Source organism: Thalassophryne amazonica, chromosome 16, assembly GCF_902500255.1.
Source record: "Thalassophryne amazonica chromosome 16, fThaAma1.1, whole genome shotgun sequence".
NCBI lineage: Eukaryota > Metazoa > Chordata > Actinopteri > Batrachoidiformes > Batrachoididae > Thalassophryne > Thalassophryne amazonica.
In genome coordinates this window covers 4,453,693-4,475,076 of record NC_047118.1, presented here as the reverse complement: position 1 = coordinate 4,475,076, position 21,384 = coordinate 4,453,693, and positions in this window count along the sequence as shown.

Below are 21,384 nucleotides of genomic sequence, written 5' to 3'. Positions count from 1 at the left end.
TGGTTTTATGTCAGCCTTTCTCAAAGAGTGGTCCATGTGCAACATCTAGGTGGACCTTCACATGCGTAGAGAAGACTATTTGTAATTATTTTGATTTCCTGCTGAACTGAGTTCTGCCCCACACAGTTCTTGCACTTCACTTTGGTTCCTTACACACAGTTTCTCCTCTTCAAACAGCTCAAATAAAACATCTCTGAGAGCAGTCTGACACTGGAAATCAGGAATTTTACAAATCTCAGCTCTTCAAACACTGCTAAAAAAAAGCTGTGGTGATACATTTGCTCACTTTGCCTCATTTTTGCACTTTTTTAAAGCCTCCTAAAATGTCTGCGCCTGCTGATTTCCTTTTCCAGGTTATGGTGGCAAAACAGCTCTTGGTGCTTCAGCACCTGGTTAAATACTCTCAGATCAAACCAAGTTAACAAGGAGGGAACTCAATTAAAACGGGTTATTTGTAACAATTGAGTATTTGAATAACTTAGAACAATTGATTTATGTAAACACACAAAGAAACAAACTTAATCTTTTCCTTATTTCTAAATAGTTGAATATAGTTTTTTGACATGTCCTCAGTCTGTGGTTCACCTGTAGTTGGTTCGGTCCAGCAGATTACCTGCAGCAGGTGTTTATAAAAGGCAGCTGCTCAATTTCTGCTTTTTTTTTTTTTTTTCTTTGTCATCTGGTATGTGGTTGCAAGTTCATGCAGAGTTGGGTTGCTAGAGTTATAAAGTCTTATTTCTTCCATGTCTCTACTTTTAATCAATCTGAACATAAACAATATAAATGAAAGGTTCCATCAGAAAATTTTTTTTTTACTCCTGTGATACCGTTTTATGTGGTTGGTAGAGCAGGACTAACTATCTTGCCTGGTTTCCAAATCGGTGTCACAACTGTTTATTTCCATACATTCGGTAATGGGCTCTCCTCATACTCCGTAATAAAGACTCCTACGTTCCTTAAAGACTCCTACGTTCCTTGTTCACCATGTTGAACATTAATCTGCACTAAAAACGGACTATATTAGGTACTGAGCTGCACCATATCTATCCCATTTGCAGCACAGGACTTTTGCACATTTTTCAATTGTTACATTGTTTACATTGCCTATAGTCATCATATTTATTTATTTATTTTTATTTATTTATATTTATATAGCGCCAAATCACAACAAACAGTTGCCCCAAGGCGCTTTATATTGTAAGGCAAGGCCATACAATAATTACGTAAAAACCCCAACGGTCAAAACGACCCCCTGTGAGCAAGCACGTGGCGACAGAGGGAAGGAAAAACTCCCTTTTAACAGGAAGAAACCTCCAGCAGAACCAGGCTCAGGGAGGGGCAGTCTTCTGCTGGGACTGGTTGGGGCTGAGGGAGAGAACAAAGAAAAAGACATGCTGTGGAAGAGAGCAGAGATCGATCACTAATGATTAAATGCAGAGTGGTGCATACAGAGCAAAAAGAGAAAGAAACACTCAGTGCATCATGGGAACCCCCCAGCAGTCTAAGTCTATAGCAGCATAACTAAGGGATGGTTCAGGGTCACCTGATCCAGCCCTAACTATAAGCTTTAGCAAAAAGGAAAGTTTTAAGCCTAATCTTAAAAGTAGAGAGGGTGTCTGTCTCCCTGATCTGAATTGGAAGCTGGTTCCACAGGAGAGGAGCCTGAAAGCTGAAGGCTCTGCCTCCCATTCTACTCTTACAAACCCTCGGAACTACAAGTAAGCCTGCAGTCTGAGAGCGAAGCGCTCTATTGGAGTGATATGGTACTATGAGGTCCCTAAGATAAGATGGGACCTGATTATTCAAAACCTTGTAAGTAAGAAGAAGAATTTTAAATTCTATTCTAGAATTAACAGGAAGCCAATGAAGAGAGGCCAATATGGGTGAGATATGCTCTCTCCTAGTTCCCGTTAGTACTCTAGCTGCAGCATTTTGAATTAACTGAAGGCTTTTCAGGGAACTTTTAGGACAACCTGATAATAATGAATTACAATAGTCCAGCGTAGAGGAAATAAATGCATGAATTAGTTTTTCAGCATCACTCTGAGACAAGACCTTTCTAATTTTAGAGATATTGCGTAAATGCAAAAAAGCAGTCCTACATATTTGTTTAATATGCACTTTGAATGACATATCCTGATCAAAAATGACTCCAAGATTTCTCACAGTATTAATAGAGGTCAGGGTAATGCCATCCAGAGTAAGGATCTGGTTAGACACCATGTTTCTAAGATTTGTGGGGCCAAGTACAATAACTTCAGTTTTATCTGAGTTTAAAAGCAGGAAATTAGAGGTCATCCATGTCTTTATGTCTGTAAGACAATCCTGCAGTTTAGCTAATTGGTGTGTGTCCTCTGGCTTCATGGATAGATAAAGCTGGGTATCATCTGCGTAACAATGAAAATTTAAGCAATGCCGTCTAGTAATACTGCCTAAGGGAAGCATGTATAAAGTGAATAAAATTGGTCCTAGCACAGAACCTTGTGGAACTCCATAATTAACCTTAGTCTGTGAAGAAGATTCCCCATTTACATGAACAAATTGTAATCTATTAGATAAATATGATTCAAACCACCGCAGCGCAGTGCCTTTAATACCTATGGCATGCTCTAATCTCTATAATAAAATTTTATGGTCAACAGTATCAAAAGCAGCACTGAGGTCTAACAGAACAAGCACAGAGATGAGTCCACTGTCTGAGGCCATAAGAAGATCATTTGTAACCTTCACTAATGCTGTTTCTGTACTATGATGAATTCTAAAACCTGACTGAAACTCTTCAAATAGACCATTCCTCTGCAGATGATCAGTTAGCTGTTTTACAACTACCCTTTCAAGAATTTTTGAGAGAAAAGGAAGGTTGGAGATTGGCCTATAATTAGCTAAGATAGCTGGGTCAAGTGATGGCTTTTTAAGTAATGGTTTAATTACTGCCACCTTAAAAGCCTGTGGTACATAGCCAACTAATAAAGATAGATTGATCATATTTAAGATCGAAGCATTAAATAATGGTAGGGCTTCCTTGAGCAGCCTGGTAGGAATGGGGTCTAATAGACATGTTGATGGTTTGGATGAAGTAACTAATGAAAATAACTCAAACAGAACAATCGGAGAGAAAGAGTCTAACCAAATACCGGCATCACTGAAAGCAGCCAAAGATAACGATACGTCTTTGGGATGGTTATGAGTAATTTTTTCTCTAATAGTTAAAATTTTATTAGCAAAGAAAGTCGAAGTCATTACTAGTTAAAGTTAAAGGACTACTCGGCTCAATAGAGCGCTGACTCTTTGTCAGCCTGGCTACAGTGCTGAAAAGAAACCTGGGGTTGTTCTTATTTTATTCAATTAGTGATGAGTAGTAAGATGTCCTAGCTTTACAGAGGGCTTTTTTTATAGAGCAACAGACTCTTTTTCCAGGCTAAGTGAAGATCTTCTAAATTAGTGAGACGCCATTTCCTCTCCAATTTACAGGTTATCTGCTTTAAGCTGCGAGTTTGAGTTATACCACAGAGTCAGGCACTTCTGATTTAAAGCTCTCTTTTTCAGAGGAGCTACAACATCCAAAGTTGTCTTCAATGAGGATGTAAAACTATTGATGAGATACTCTATCTCACTTACAGAGTTTAGGTAGCTACTCTGCACTGTGTTGGTATATGGCATTAGAGAACATAAAGAAGGAATCATATCCTTAAACCTAGTTACAGCGCTTTCTGAAAGACTTCTAGTGTAATGAAACTTATTCCCCACTGCTGGGTAGTCCATCAGAGTAAATGTAAATGTTATTAAGAAATGATCAGACAGAAGGGAGTTTTCAGGGAATACTGTTAAGTCTTCAATTTCCATACCATAAGTCAGAACAAGATCTAAGGTATGATTAAAGTGGTGGGTGGACTCATTTACATTTTGAGCAAAGCCAATTGAGTCTAATAATAGATTAAATGCAGTGTTGAGGCTGTCATTCTCAGCATCTGTGTGGATGTTAAAATCGCCCACTATAATTATCTTATCTGAGCTAAGCACTAAGTCAGACAAAAGGTCTGAAAATTCACAGAGAAACTCACAGTAACGACCAGGAGGACGATAGATAACAACAAATAAAACTGGTTTTTGGGACTTCCAATTTGGATGGACAAGACTAAGAGTCAAGCTTTCAAATGAATTAAAGCTCTGTCTGGGTTTTTGATTAATTAATAAGCTGGAATGGAAGATTGCTGCTAATCCTCCGCCTCGGCCCGTGCTACGAGCATTCTGACAGTTAGTGTGACTCGGGGGTGTTGACTCATTTAAACTAACATATTCATCCTGCTGTAACCAGGTTTCTGTAAGGCAGAATAAATCAATATGTTGATCAATTATTATATCATTTACTAACAGGGACTTAGAAGAGAGAGACCTAATGTTTAATAGACCACATTTAACTGTTTTAGTCTGTGGTGCAGTTGAAGGTGCTATATTTTTTTTCTTTTTGAATTTTTATGCTTAAATAGATTTTTACTGGTTGTTGGTGGTCTGGGAGCAGGCACCGTCTCTACGGGGATGGGGTAATGAGGGGATGGCAGGGGGAGAGAAGCTGCAGAGAGGTGTGTAAGACTACAACTCTGCTTCCTGGTCCCAACCCTGGATAGTCACAGTTTGGAGGATTTAAGGAAATTGGCCAGATTTCTAGAAATGAGAGCTGCTCCATCCAAAGTGGGATGGGTGCCGTCTCTCCTAACAAGACCAGGTTTTCCCCAGAAGCTTTGCCAATTATCTATACAGTTTTACATTTCCTTTTGCACTCTCTCAGTTGCTGCACTGTTTGCACTGTCCATATGTTACACAATTTTACATTTCAGCAAAGGACTTCGTGTGTTTCTTTGTTATATTGTTGTTTATTTATGTTATATTGTCTGGTATTGCACTGCGTGCACATTTTAAGGAGCAGCCCCCTAATCTCGTTGTACTATGCAGACTGTGTTTGCTGTGTATAATGACAATAAAGGCTTTCTGTTCTATTCTATTAAGTTTCCACTACAGATATATTTACACGAGGGAAAACTGGACCACACCCAAGTGTGTTGTGCCCCAAAGTCCAGTTTGGTTTATGTGTGAGTGCTCTGGTCTGCGCTCAGGGCTGACCCACTGGTGCAGATCTGGCCTGTGTAGTGATGGTCTGGGGGATAAGTCTGCCACTTGTAGTGGGATTACAAATAACCCAGGACGCCTCCCCTTCATGTTACTGATACCACTGCACAGTTTAACAAGTACTACAAATATTATTGCTTCAGTTTCAACATTTGGGTTCATTCCAGGTCTGATTTCTCCTCTTAATGATGAACATGAATCAGGATCAGCAAACAAAGCCAAAAAATATTTCCTTATCAGCAGTGGTGGGCACAGTTGAGCTAATCCGATAACCAATAATGTTTTTGTTAGCAGATTTGTTGGGAAAGTGTAATGACACGGACCCACAACAGGGGGCGTAAGTCAACGGACAATGGATTGAGCCAAAAGATAACAATTTTACTGTTGTGAATGTGCACAACAAAATACAGACAATCACAGAATTTGAAACAGTCAATGTACAAAGGTGACGTGTGGGCAGGCTTGAGGATCAAAGACGTCTGTCCAGAGAAGCGCCGGGTCCCACACGATTTCCACTGCGAACGGGTCTGAAGCACACCGGAGCCGCCAAGTCCTGAGTCCCCAGGTGGCCACCGTCTCCAGCTGGCAGGAAGCAGAAACAGTTAGGCGTGGTTGTGTGCACACCCAGTAACACAGTCAGCAACAGTTCCTTTATGGTGGGCAAAAGCCCTCCACCTCCGAAACAGGAACACAGTCAAAGCAGAGCCTGAATCAACTACTTATCACAGCTTGTAGTGAGGAGTGAAGACCGTCACTCTTCCGTCACCCACAAACCCAGCCTCCAGCTGAAGTAGGGAAACAGGTACGCCTGCAAACAGTTCAGAAGCAATTACGTGCGTTTGGCACAACAGCTGCTGAGAGAATTACCTTGTAGGTAGAAGATATCTCGGCAGCGAGGTAGAGATGCTGCCCGGCTTATATGGTGGTGATGGTGGTTGATGAGTGACAGCTAGCGTTGACGATGAGTGACAGCTGCCAATCCCAGTTGCTCCTGTGGGGCGGATGCGCACTCTCGTGCCCGAAGCCCGCACTTCAGGCAGGGCGCCCTCTGGTGGTGGGCCAGCAGTACCTCCTCTTCAGCAGCCTACACAACAAGATTAAGTTTTCAGATAAGTTTGAAAACCATCATCAGACCAATTATCTTCCGATAAATTTAGTTCTGATAACTTTCAGTCTGCTAACATTTTTTTTTTTTTTTTGCTGGTAAAGTGAGCAAAGTTTAACTGTCTAAAATGTGTGTAAACCCTAAAATCAAACATTTTAATCCCTGTCATGTGTAGATCAGTGGTTTATGGCAGACTGGCTGTCGCTTGCTGATGGTGTCATCATTAAGCGCAAGACGTGATTGGCCGGTCGACACAGCGAGTATTGTGGGTAGTGTAGTTCAGGTTCAAACAGTGACAGCAACAGTCTGTTGTCTAATTAGTGAGCATCCATACTCTAATCTAGAACAACGTAGTGTTAATCCCCTTAAGAGCACCCAAAAATCGAATTGTGGTGACGGCCACAAACATGCAACCATCCACACACAGAGACCCAGATCACAGCTAAATATCTGATCACTACTGAGGCTGCTGTGTTGGGCCAAGACAAGAATACAGAACCTTACCATATGACATGGACCACTCCGGCACGTCAGAAGCCACGCTGCTGGCCACGAGCACAGACGGACGTGGTTCCAGGACGCAGGGCCCCGGGGGAACCAGGAGAAAAGGGGCAGCGGAAGGGCACAGGGGCCAGGAAAGGCAGCCCCCAGAGCCACCGTGCAGCACAGCAAACCAACAGGGGAGTGGCCCAATGGCACTGGAATGCACCCCTAACACCACCCCTTCCCACGGAGGCATGGGGAGCAGCCCCATACCCCAAGGGAAGCGCACAGGGCGCTGACATAGACCCACCAATAGGGAGAACCCCAGAACCACACCACCAGGGCCACGGCCCCAGAGGGTGGGAGCGAGCGGCGGCAAGGACAGGGGGCAAAGGAGCCACCGCAACCGGATCCAAAGCACAAGGTAGGGACCACCGAGCCATATGAGGGCGGGGCCCGGCCCCCAGACAAGAGGCAAGGCCCAACCCTGGGGCCAGGAAGAGCACAAGGCCCCCCAAAAGCCAGGCCTCGCAGCCAGCAGGGCCACCCACCCCCCACCCGGACCCCACACCAAATCCCATGACCAGGAGACCGCCCGAGAGTGGGGCCAACACCCGTGCCCCACCGCCACCACCCACCCCCACAACAGGCCGTGGGACCCCGGGTCCCACAGACCCAGAGCAGGGTCACAGGACCACAGCAGAACCAGCGAGGCAGACCCCCAACCTTATTCATTCATTTTTCAGACATTCTTTTATTTGTGGTCCTTGTATTTATCCAGAAGCCCCTGCGGCGCTTAAAGTGAAACTTGTTTATCAGAAGCCGACAGTGTAATCTGATGTGGCCGCGTCTGAATAAGTTATTGGTTATCTATAATTTATTTTTCTTAGCAGTTTATTGGTTTAGCGTCATAAGAGATCTTTTCACTTATCGGATTAATGGTTATCGAAGTTAACGTTATGGTTAGCTGTGCCCACCACTGCCTATCAGTATGATTTAGTAGTAAATCTATCTAGTAAACTTTGCTGAGTAAAATATACTCTAAAATACAGTGAAATCAGCTCTACCATCTTGTTAAATCAAGTGTTTCTACTCCAGTAAGAGTTGATTTAGCTCTATTTGGACTGGGACCAAATGTTATCCCAGCAGAGTAAATTTTACTCTCCAAAACTAGCTTTTAGTGAAGCTTAGGGCTAGTGGTAGGCGATCAACTTAGTACTATTTCTTCTGTTTTTCTTGTTGCTTAATGCTGACAATGTCAGCATTAAGAGGATTGGGGTTATATGGTCACATACACTCAACAAAAATATTAACGCAACACTTTTGGTTTTGCTCCCATTTTGTATGAGATGAACTCAAAGATCTAAAACTTTTTCCACATACACAATATCACCATTTCCCTCAAATATTGTTCACAAACAAATCTTGCGACATCTGTGGCATTGTGCTGTGTGATGAAACTGCACCTTTCAGAGTGGTCTTTTATTGTGGGCAGTCTAAGGCACACCTGTGCACTAATCATTGTGTCTAATCAGCATCTTGGTATGGCACACCAGTGAGGTGGGATGGATTATCTCAGGAAAGGAGAAGTGCTCACTATCACAGATTTAGACTGGTTTGTGAACAATATTTGAGGGAAATGGTGATATTGTGTATGTTGAAAAAGTTTTAGATCTTTGAGTTCATCTCATACAAAATGGGAGCAAAACCAAAAGTGTTGCGTTTATATTTTTTGTTGAGTGTATAACCCCAATCCTCTCCTCCTTGTACTGGCTCCCCATCCATTTCAGACTCCAATTTAAAATTCTAGTACTAACCTTTAGAGCTCTGCATGGTCAAATGCCATCTTATATCACCAAGCTATTACATCCATATGTGACAAGCAGGTCTCTGAGGTCTTCGGACCTGGGCCTATTGGTTGTGCCTAGGACAAGACTGAAGACCAGGGGAGACTGTGCTTTTGAGGTGGTGGCACCTAAAATGTGGAATGCACTGCCTTTGGACCTACGCTCCATGGACTCTGTTGAAACATTTAAAGTGAAGCTAAAGACCCTTTTGTATAGGTTGGCTTTTACCTAGTTTTATGGTTCTATGTTTCTGCTGCTTTTAATTTCTTTGTTCTTATGTGAAGCACTTTGTGATTTTTATCTTGAAAGGTGCAACATAAATAAACCTTACTTACTTACTACAAATGATACTGTATTTGTTTTTTTGATGCCTGATTGTTTTTTCTCTGTTTGAGGTGCAGCTCCATCCAGAAATGTGTGTGTGTGTGTGGTGTCTACTTCTGCAACCCTCCCACCCTGTGCACAGCGTGCAAAATTTCCTGTATATTAATTTTGCAAATTGTCAGTAGCATGGCCCAAGCAGAGGGTCACCCCTTTGAGTCTGGTCTGCTTGAGGTGTCTTCCTCAAATCATCAGAGAGTTTTTCCTTAACACTGCTGCCTGTGTTTGTTCTGAGGGTTGGTAAGGTTAGGCTTTACTTGTGTGAAGTGCCTTGAGGCAACTTTGTTGTGATTTGGCGCTACATAAATTAAAATAAATTGAAAATTTACTGTGTGTGTATGTGTATATGCGTATATAGATAGGTCTAGATTTTGGACAGAGAAAGTTTTATATGGGAAAGACTAAAATAAATATTACCAGAAATTCACAGTATTTCAGCACCTTCTAAAATGATCCATATTGTAGAAATTAACTCAGGTTATATTAATCTTGTGTGAAAAGGAGTTTTCTGCCATTTATCTCAAGCATGGAGGCACGTAAAGACACAATTTTAAAATATGCTGTCTTTGGGTCATCTGCTTTGTTATGCACAAAAGGAAGACCACAATGCTGTGTGCAGATAAAAAATAAAATCCAAAGGCAGTGGGATGGGAGATGTCTGGGCCTGTAGAGATGTTCAGAACACCTGATCGGGTTTGGGCACAAGGAGTGTCACTGTGCACAGTAAATACAACAATTTAAAAAAAAAAAAAAAAAAAAAACTTTAACTGAGAATGAAGAAATTACAACAGCTTTCTTTCTTTTTTTTTTTTCTTTCCTCCAGAGACAGCCATGCACCTGGCCTGTTGAGTTGCTATGCCCCTCTGTCATTTAATTTGAGCTTTCTTATCCCATGCTATTCAATCCTAATAAATATTATGACTTCCTTTCCTTTTATATAAAAGTAATCTCATCAGAATAAAGCTAAACTCTGTAATCTCAAAACAAATGTCCTGTTAAATTGTCCTCGATGATGTAACATGAGGTAAGTGACCTTATGTCCCCTGGAGATGTGGGTCTTATTTAGTTATTGCTCTCAGCATTGTTTGGTACATAAATGATGCAGTCAGTACATCATCTGTAACCTCCCTCCTGTCACACATTTGGATGTTGTCTCATTGTCCTCTCCCTCCTGTTTCTTTCCTTGCATGACAAATGATATCAGATATGTGTGTTTGCAAATATTGTAGCCATAATCGGATTCTTTGATACTTCCAGATTCAATTTTCTCATCATTTACATTTGGTGACTTCAGTACTTTTAGCACCGAGGTCTTCAAATTAAGAGACTAGTTTTCAATGAGGTCTTGGTTTCAGTCACCAGAAATACATTTGTAGATGGTTAAAGGTTTGAAACGTGTCAAGAGATTCAGTCATCTCCCCAGTCCCATTCATGTCTCAAGGAGTTTGACCTGCAAGATGTGTGTGTATATATGTCTAGAAGGATCTTAGGGTCATAACCTCATGAGGCAGTGGTTTTTGGCATTGTTTGTGTGTAAACAAAGGTCTAAGCCTTTGGGACTTCTTGTGTTAGGTCACTGGTTACAGTCTAAGTCTCTCAACGATTAAGGCAATGACTTTATGCATCTTATAAGTCTCACCTAAGAATTCAGATGAGGTCTACTACTTGCACAGGGCATAAAAATCTGATCCCTCCTGCAACGCCATGACACTTGAGTAGGGTAGGGGTAGTTAGGTCGGTAGTAGGGGATTGCCTTTTGCAGTGAAATATGGTGCAGACCTGGTATGCCCTGTGGCTGTTATGGTAGTCATGAAGGCCCAACATGAACCCTGAACATGAGACAGCTAACAGGCATCTGGTGAAACAAGGAGTCCCTAACTGCAGATCAGGCAGAAGAGGTGATGTCTTGTAACCCATCGGATGTGAGGGTTTCTGAAGACTGCAGCAGGTTATCAGACCTGGGAATTCCAAACCATTGGACCAGGCTAAGGATCTGTCGAGGATTGTGTGATTGTTGGTGTGCAACAATGTTCCCACCACGTTAAACTCACCCATTTCTAGATTGACCATGGATGTAGATATCCCATCAGGGAAGCAACCAAGAGATGATCTTCTTCACCAGCAAGAGATTGCCATGACTACTTGCACAGAGTAGGAACATTAACTACAAAACAATGTGCCTCCTTGAGCATGCTAGTGAACTGATGTCTCAGTGTAATGATGACCTCAACAACTTATTGTTTTTTTGTTGTTGTTTTTTTTTCCTTTATTGTTGCTCAACCAGCCAACCCATTCAATGGACATTAGTGAAACATAAAAATACTGATTTCATGCATTTTGCAACAGTTTCCCTTATTTCTCCACCATCATTCAAACAAACCAAATCGTTTGTGTGACCCACCCCTTATTGTACTGTTTGCATCTCTTATCCTATATTTTTTTGCAAATTACCCAACGCCAATATTTTATTTTCTGTACCCACTAATTCTAATTAAGGGTCAGGGGGTGGAGCTGATTCAGCAGTCTTTGGGTAAGAGGCAGGGAAGACCTTGATCAATTCCATTTCAATTTATTTTATTTATACAGCACCACATCACAACAAAGCTGCGTCAAGGCACTTCACAGGAGTAAGGTCTAACTTACCAACCCCTCCTGAGAAGGCACACAGGTGACAGTGTTAAAGAAAAACTCCCTCTGAGGTTGAAGAAACCTCAAGCAGATGAGACTCAGAGGGGTGACTCACTGCTTAGTCCATTCTAACATGTACAAGGGTTTACAAATAATTACCAAGCGGAAGAAACGGGAAACATAAGAACCAAAATGGCATCAAAAACAGCATCCATCAATCACCTCATCAGTTTCATTTATTCAAAACTGTCTTCATGGAGGACTGCATTCCAAAAGCAGACTGTAGTGGTTCGGAGAGGTCACCCCCAGCAAGATGGTCCATGGGCCGCTGTGTCGGCTTCAGCCAGGGCATCTCTTGGTCAGTCCACATAATGTCTCCTCTGTCCCTCAGACACAGATAAAGAGCAGAATCAGTCAGCTGGAAATAACTGCATCTAAGGTATGAGTTCACCAACAGTAAATCATCAGGGAGTGAGAGAATACTAAGGTGATCACCGACAGCTTGCTCTGAGCTTCACTAACAGACCCAGAAATTAAATGAAGTGAGATTAAGACCTGTTCCATTGCTAATAAAATGAATTAAAATGAGAGGAAGCACAGTTCCATACTATGCCAGTATGCTAACCATTTGAGAAGGAGAATAAAGTAGCTGCGTCTTCAGTCTGGGCTTGAATGTCTCTATGCAATCTGACTTTTATCTCCACAGGAAAATAATTTCACAAAACAGGGGTACTATAAGAGGTTTTGTGGCCTGCAGGCTTTTTATTCACCCTCGTGACACAAACTAGTCCTGCGCCCTGAGAATGCAGAGCCCAGGCCGGTACATAGGGTGTACCTAGGTCGGCTAAGGCCAGGTTCACACAGCAGGATAATTTGGCCGATATCGGACCCGATCTTCCCCTTCCGACAATCTTAAGGACGCCCCAACAATCGTGATGACGCTAAAGATGATCTTATCAGATATTCTTGTCATGTGTGGTGTGTTCAGAGTGCTCTGATCTGCTTGGAAGGACGTATGGGGCGCTCCGATCGCAAATTAGGGATATTCAACATGTTGAATTTTTTTTTGGCCCAATATCGCAGAGTGTGTTGTGTCCTCCTACCAAAACAAGCACGCGGCCTGCTGAATGTGACGTGCAGCCAATCATAAAGTGAGGTGATGGACGTACAGAGTGGAAATTAAAATCAAAACAGCTGTTCTGACTTACCAGAAAGTCCGGTGGTCGCGCTGTCTCCACTCCTTTAAAGAACGCCTTTTTTTTTCTTTTTGTATTGTTTTTTTCCTCTGTTTTAAATAGTCCACAAGTATCTCTGTTTACTCTGAAGTCACGTTTAATCTCGAGAGATTTTGCGAGATTTCCTATCTGACCTGAGAATGTTGGTGTGTGAAATCTGTTCGTGTGTTGTTGTTGTTGTTGTTGTTGTTGTTGTTGTTGTCCTCACTGTGTGGCTGAACACCACACACTGTACCACCAAACCTGTTAGAGCTATGATTTTTTTTTTTATCTTCACGTGTGTGGTCTCTCAGGTTTTGGAAACCTAAAGATTATTTTAAAATCCTGCTGTGTGAACCAGGCTTAAGTAGGGAGGTGCCAGTCCATGAATAATTTTATAGGTTGATAATACAGAACCTTAAAATCAGACCTCGGAGACAGAAAGCCAGTGAAGAGATGCCAAAATTGGTGTGATGTGGTCAAATGTTCTGCTTCTTGTCAAAATTCTGGCTGCAGCATTTTGAGCCAATTGAAGACCCCTAATGCTGGACTGCAGAAAACCACAGAATACAACATTGCCGTTGGCCAGTTGAGAAGAGACAAATGCATGGATCAGATCATCTGCATCAGAGATAGACAGGATGGGATGAATCTTTGCTATGTTGCGAAAGTGGAAGGAAACAGTCCTTTTGATTTCTCTGTCGGTCAAAGGACAATGTGGGATAAAAAATCACCCAAAGATTCCTCACATTGTCAGTGTGAGATATGATGCATGAGCCTTGGTTAAGCCCAGGGCTGGCGAGCCAACCCTACATGGCGTACCAGTTCATTGCCAGGCCATAGACAGGCAAACACAATCATACGCTCTCTAACACCAACAGTCAATTTAAAGTTTCCAATCCACCTATCCTGTATGTCTTTGGAAGCTGAAGCACCTGGAGGCAGCCCATGTGATCACTGGAAGAACATGCAAAGTCTACCTGAAAGGACCCGGTGGGATGTGATCAATAAAGTACCTTCTTGCTGTGACTAAATAGTGCTCGGCAGTAGGCCACCGTGCTGCCCAACTCTTTATATGGATTATAACAACCCAGCTGGTGAATGACACTGATTTCATGCTGATCTGTGTTGAAGTCTGATGTTGAATTAACATATCAAATATTCTGAATTTGAAAAGTGGATCAACATTGAGATCCTAACATTGGACTAATGTAAATACTCAGCATTTAGATTCAACACTACGTATATAACAATAAGTGTTAAAATCAATAACAAACATCTGCTGCTAAATAGATATGCATCCCCTGGGTTTCTGACAGAAATTAATACATCTAGGAACTAACCACATTTTGGTCTATCAATGTCATATTTTGACATTGTCACAACATCATGTTGATTGACATAGCAACACAGAACAACCAAAAAACATTGGCACAGCATTGTCTACTGGGAAGTACCTCTCCCCCTTTTCCCATACCCCCTCTATGTATCCCTGTTTCCTTTTGTTCAGCACTGTACATGTTATATTTTGTTTAATGAATCTGGCACAGCATCCTCCTGCCCCAAGTCATCATGTATCCATGTAACACAAACTCTAAATTTTATTTTACCACAGTTCTTGAAGACACACAATTGTAAGTTTTAAAAGGAGTGTCTTTAACATGCTTAAACACTTGGCCATTGGCTGAAATTCTCATAGCATTCTACTGTAAAATCAATCATCGCCATAATTATGATTTACCAACCCATGACGATTCCTGGGTTGAATGAACTATGAGATTCTTCCACACTTCTTCCCACATCAGTTTGTCTAAACCAAGATGGCTCACAGCTGCTCTGCCAATAAGTTGGACTTTGTTTCATTTCCTGCAGATGTGTTTAATCACTCTTGTGATGAATGTCATCTGTGAAAGCTGTCTTTGGTTAAATCGTCCTGTTTCTTTGACACTCTTACAACTTCCCCATCACTGATCCTAGCGGCTTGACTCATCACATCACACCCACTGTACGTCACACTGAGGTGCTACACCCCTGTCTCACACCTCCCTTACATATGATCCACACGTCCTCTGTCTCTTACAAGTTGTGGCCGTGTCCAAACATCTGGCCATAAAAACTCCCTAATAATGGTTTTGGCACATACACTCACTGGGTAACTCATAACGCCCAGGAACACCCTCTTTGGGACAGTTTCTCCCTTGTTTCACTCAGGGTCACCACAGTAGATCCTAAGCTGGAGCTGCCTGTTGATTTGGCAAATGTTTTACACCAGATGTCCTTACCTGGAGAATGGGCAGGGGTGACCTTGAACCAGGAACCTTCCAGTCTTGAAATGAACGCACTTCAATGCTTGGCCAATACCCCTATCTACAATTTCTGGCCTTGGACAATTAATCAAAATATTTTCACTTATTGTCTTATCATTCACATTCTTTGTACATGTATTATTTCTCAACTACTCAAAATTTAGAGGAAAAAAAAAAACTGTATCTATAAATAGTCTGAAAAAGTCAGCAATGATTCAGGCTTCTCGCCACCACAACTTTGGCCTTCCCCGAGCTGCCAAGAATGACACTTCTGTCAACATTTAATGGTAGATAGATGCTGACAGCAGTACGTGATTGGAAAGCAGGATGGATGACCTTGACCCTTTTTAAAAAGTTGCAATTGGTGGTGTAACACAAGCCAATTTGCCATGACCAAGTCATCCCAGTGCTTGAATTATCCAATCCCAGGAGTGATAACAGGAATGTCTCTCATACGTCAGAGGTAGTGATAGAACTGCAGGATGGGAAGGGGTGGAGGTGTAACAGAACTGTCAAAAAATGGGAGGGAGGCTACAACAGGGTTATAACATCCAATTGGTGCCACCAGTAACACATTGTAAGAAATTGTCAAATGCAACAATGCAATGACAACTACGAGGTCTGTTAGAAAAGTATCGGACCTTTTTTTATTTTTTGTAAAAACTATATGGATTTGAATCATGTGCGCTTGCATCAGCCAAGCTTGAACGTTCGTGCGCATGCGTGAGTTTTTTCACGCCTGTCGATTGCGTCATTCGCCTGTGGGCAGGCTTTGAGTGAGCACTGGTCCACCCCTCTCATCAGATTTTCATTGTCAGGAAAATGTCTGAATGGCTGGAGCAGCGCTGCATCAAATTTTTCAAGAAACTGTGTGAGATAGCCAGGTGGAAACCATTCGGAAAATTCAGATGGCTTTCGGTGAAAATCCTATGGGCATCACACAGATTAAGGAGCATTACAACTGGATTAAAGAAGGCCCACAGCGGATGAGGGCGCACTGCGCTTCGAGCGGCCATCGACAGGCTGAAATGACCAGATCATTTCCAAAGTGAAGGCTGTGTTGATCCGGGATGCTGTGTGACTACCAAAGAAATGGCAGAAAAGGTGGACATCAGCCATTTTTCGTCAGATTCCACTGTTACCGGAGATTTTGTAATGAAAGACGTGCGGAGGCATTCACGCGTCGGGACGAAGCCGCAATGGCGGAGAACAAAAGCAAGTCCATGTTGGAAGTACGGGAGATGTTGTGACATGCCCAGCTCTCCACATTTTCTCGGATTCTCACTCGATTAAAAAGCCACCGAAAGCTGTCTGAATCTTCTGAATGGTGGAAGACCTAACGCCATTGCGGCTTCGTCCCGACACGCGAATGCCTCCGCACGTCTTTCATTACAGAATCTCCAGTAACAGTGGAATCGGACGAAAAATGTCCACCTTTTCTGCCATTTCTCTGGTAGTCAGATGACGTCCTGGATCAACACAGCCTTCACTTTGGAAATGATCTGGTCATTTCAGCCTGTTGATGGCCACTCGAAGCACGGCGCGCCCTCAGCCGCTGTGGGCCATCTTTAATCCTGTTGTAATGCCCATAGGATTTTCACCGAAAGCCATCTGAATTTTCCGAATGGTTTTCACCTGGCTGTCTCACACAGTTTCATGAAAAATTTGATGCAGCGCTGCTCCAGCCATTCAGACATTTTCCTGACAATGAAAATCTGACGAGAGGGCTGGACCAGTGCTCACTCAAAGCCTGCCCACAGGCGAATGACGCAATCGACAGGCGTGAAAAAACTCACGCATGCGAATGAAGGTTCAAGCTTGGCTGATGCAATCACATGTGATTCAAATCCATACAGTTTTTGCAAAAAATAAAAAGGTCCGATACGTTTCTAACAGACGTCGTACATGATGCTACTAAAAGGTTTGAATAAATGGTTTTAGTTTGTTTGCAGCTCAATGCTCATCTATGCTGCTATCCATACACTTCAAATGGTGTAACTGTCACTGTCCACATACTTCCATACGTCTTTTAAAATACCATGAATGTGAAGAAAAATATTGAAACGTTTTTATATAGACAGAAATCTCAATTTTTTCCAGCCTCATCCTCAGCTGGAAGAAAAATCTGCAGACTTTTGAACAGGTATGGCACATGGATGTCCATCTCTCAGTCTGACATCGTCTATAGATGGAACACTGAAGTGATTGGACAACTTTTTTCAACCATATCTGAACACATATCCTGCAGATTGAAGTTGCTTGAATATGTGATGAAATGTCCTGAACAGAAAAGACCAGTTGGTTTTGAGCAAACTTCTAGACATTTGGAGTATGAAGCACCTTTAGGTGTTGATGCAAGAAATCAATGTCTTCTGCTGGGAGTCTCGTGTGGCAGATGTGGTGACGTGCCACACCATCACTTGCTACCTGACCTGGAGTGCGAGAACATCTCAAACCAAAACCATATACTTTTCCTGCAGAACCACAGGTGTATATGAGTTCTTGTCAGCTCATTCTAAAACATTACAAAAAAAATGTTTACGCTTTCTTTAGCGCCACAATGTCTGCAAATCTCAAGTGCTGTGTTAAGTGGCTGACAATCTGGAAACACAAAGTGGTACATGAGTACAAGTTCTGACACTTCAGCTCTTATTTAAACTATCATCTAATCCAACCTAGGTTTTGTGCTTTCTACTGTTTAGATCAGATCTTATGATATCTCTGAGGGCATGTTCAAGATGTGTAATTGATTCGATCAACCTGCACCGTGTTCCAATTACAGAGCTGTTAGTTTAACTTGCACGCTATGAAAACATAATTTGTAGCTGGCAAGAGGATATTTGAAACAATGTCATGTTTTCAGTTTTAAAGTCAGTAGCTCAGTGAGGTAGGATTGGACTACCAATATATGCTACTTGTCTGTATCCTTGGATTTAATGCTCTTCATCTGCATTGTCTCAGTCCACCCAGCTGTAAATGGGAATTAACCTGTGATGGACTGCCATCCCATCCGATATTGAGTTTTGGTATCAGCACTAATCATCCTCTGTAACTCAACCACATGGGGTGTGCAGCCAGTACATTCTGAGTGCCGGTCCCAAGCCTGGATAAATGAGGAGGGTTGCGTCAGGAAGGGCATCCGGTGTAAAACAAGCCAACCCAACTATGCAGACTCAGAATCGAATTCCCATACCGGATCGGTCGCGACCCAGGTTAATAACGTCCGCCATCGGTGCTATTGCCCAACAGGGTGCCGGTGGAAATTGGGCTACTGCTGGGCGAAGTCGACGACGAAGAAGAGGAGGAAAACGTTGCCACGAACAGCGGGACAAGAAGAAAACTAGAAGGGTGGAAATGAGAGTGGGGACTTTGAATGTTGGCAGTATGACTGGTAAAGGGAGAGAGCTGGCTGATATCATGGAGAGGAGAAAGGTAGACATATTGTGTGTGTGCAAGAGACCAAGTGGAAGGGAAGTAAGAGCAGGAGCATCGGCGGTGGGTACAAGTTGTTGTACCATGGTGAGGACAGGAAGAGAAATGGTGTTGGAGTCATTTTAAAGGAAGAGTATGTTAAAAGTGTGTTGGAGGTTAAGCGAGTGTCTGACAGGGTGATGAGTGTGAAGTTGGAAATTGAAGGGGTGATGATGAATATCATCAGTGCATATGCCCCACAGGTAGGTTGTGAGATGAAGGAGAAAGAAGATTTCTGGAGTGTGTTAGATGAGGTGGTGGAGAGTGTGCCCAAGCATGAAAGAGTGGTGATAGGAGCAGACTTCAATGGGCATGTTGGTGAAGGGAACAGAGGTGATGAGGAAGTAATGGGTAGATATGGCATCAAGGATAGGAATGGGGAAGGACAGATGGTAGTTGTTTTTGCAACAAGGATGGAAATGGCTGTGGTGAATACCTACTTTAAGAAAAGGGAGGAGCACAGGGTAACATAAGAGTGGAGGAAGGTGCACACAGGTGGACTACAATCTTTATAGGAGATGCAAGCTAAAAGAAATCAGACTGTAAGGTGGTAGCAGGAATGTTGGGAAAGTGTAGGAACACGGACCCACAACAGGGGGCGCAAATGAACGGACAATGGAGAAAGTCAAATCACAAAGTTTTACTGTTGTGAATTCACACAACAAACACAACAGATTACAAATACAGCAGTAACCAAATTCCAAAGGTGTCGTGTGGGCAGGCTCGACGATAGGAGACGTCTGTCCGAGTCGAACCGGAACCACCCGATCTCCTCTGCCACCGAACCCCGGGGATACTGGAGCCGCCAAGTCCCGAACCCCAGGTGGCCACTGCCTCCGCTCGTCGGATCCGGTACTGCTGGCAAGGAACAGAAACAGTCAGGTGTGGGTGCGGCTGCACCCAGCAACACACAGGGTGGAAACACCACCTCCACCTCTTGTCAGGAAATTACAGGTGAGTGCAGGAATGTGAGTACTTATCCAAAATACAGTCTCCTGCTGTCTTTTCTCTTTCTGTGTAAAGGCAAAAAGTATTTAATGGTCAAAAGATGATCTGTTTGGCTGGATACGTTACCTCCTTGGTAGAGCGATATCTCGGCAATGAGGTGGAGATGACGTCCTGCTGATATACCTCCCTGTTGATTGATATCAGCTGTCTCGTCTCAGGTGATGGGTGACAGCTGTCACCCTGGCTGCTCCTGTGAGGCGGCAGCGCCCTCTGGTGCCTGGAGCCCGCACTCCAGACAGGGCACCCTCTGGTGGTGGTGGGCCAGCAGTACCTCCTCTTCAGCGGCCCACACAACAAGGAGAGAGTGTCACTAGACAGCATAGGATGGTTGTTTGTAGGATGACTTTAGAGGTAAAGAAGAAGAGAGTGAGAGCTCAACAAAGGATCAGATGGTGGAAGCTGAAGGAGGAAGACTGTTGTGTGAAATTTAGCGAGCAGGTGAGAGAAGCACTAGTTGGAGGGGAAGCAATTTTGGACAACTGGAAAAGTACTGCAGATGTGGTGAGGGAGACAGCTAGGTCAGTACTGGGTATGACATCTGGACAGTGGAAGGAAGACAAGGAGACTTGGTGGTGGAATGAAGAGGTCCAGGAAAGCATAAGGAGAAAGAGGTTGGCGAAAAAGTTTTGGGATAGTCGGAGAGATGAAGAAAGTAGACAGGAGTACAAGGAGATGCGGCGTAAGGCGAGAAGGGAAGTGGCAAAAGCAAAGGAAAAGGCATATTGCGAGCTGTACAAGAAGTTGAATAGTAAGGAAGGAGAAAAGGACTTGTACTGATTGGCCAGACAAAGGGACAGAGCTGGAAAGGATGTGCAGCAGGTTAGGGTGGTAAAAGATGCACATGGTAATGTGCTGACAAGTGAGGAGTGTGTGCTGAGAAGGTGGAGGAGTTGATGAATAAAGAAAAATGAGCGAGAGAAAAGGCTGGATGATGTGGTGATAGTAAATCAGGAAGTAAAAGAGATTAGCAAGGAAGAAGTGAGGGCTGCTATGAAGAGGATGAAGAGTGGAAAGGCAGTTGGTCCAGATGACATTCCAATGGAGGTATGGAAATGTCTAGGAGAGATGGCAGTAGAGTTTCTAAGCAGATTAATAAAATCTTGGAAAGTGAGAGGATGCCTGACGAGTGGAGATGAAGTGTGCTGGTTCCTATTTTCAAGAACAAGGGTGATGTGCAGCGCTGCAGTAACTATAGAGGCATAAAGCTGATCAGCCACAGCATGAAGTTATGGGAAAGAGTAGTAGAAGCTAGGCTTAGAAAACAGGTGAAGATCTGTGAGCAGAAATATGGTTTCATGCCGAGGAACAGCCGAAAGACAAAGAAGAAGAAGAAGACTAATCATCCTCTGTGCCTTTCTTCTACTTGTATGTCTTATGCCTACACATCCTCACTGGCTTTTAATGTTGCAGAAACCCATTTTGCAACAAACTACCAAAATTACCTGTCAGATTACTTTGTCTTCAAAGCAGAAGGAAAGACCAGGGAGTAGACATCTTGATTTGTCCAACAAAGCAAACTAGCTGTTAAGTATAGCAGCTTCATATCAAACTTGTTTTACTGCTAAACATGTGCTCACCTAGTTCTAGAGAAAAGTGCTATGGAAAGCCTGACCAGGTACTATCCAGTGTTAAGTGAATCCACAACATCCCCACAAATACCTTTCAAAGCAGAAGACAAACCAGGGTTACCATCAGGGTTGGCATTGTGAGACTTAAGAATCATGGAACCAGGTGATGGGTCACTGATTTGCAGACAATCTTCTTGGATGTTCTGTTTGAACAGCATGGTGGTGCAAGCAACTAGTGTGCTTGCCCCC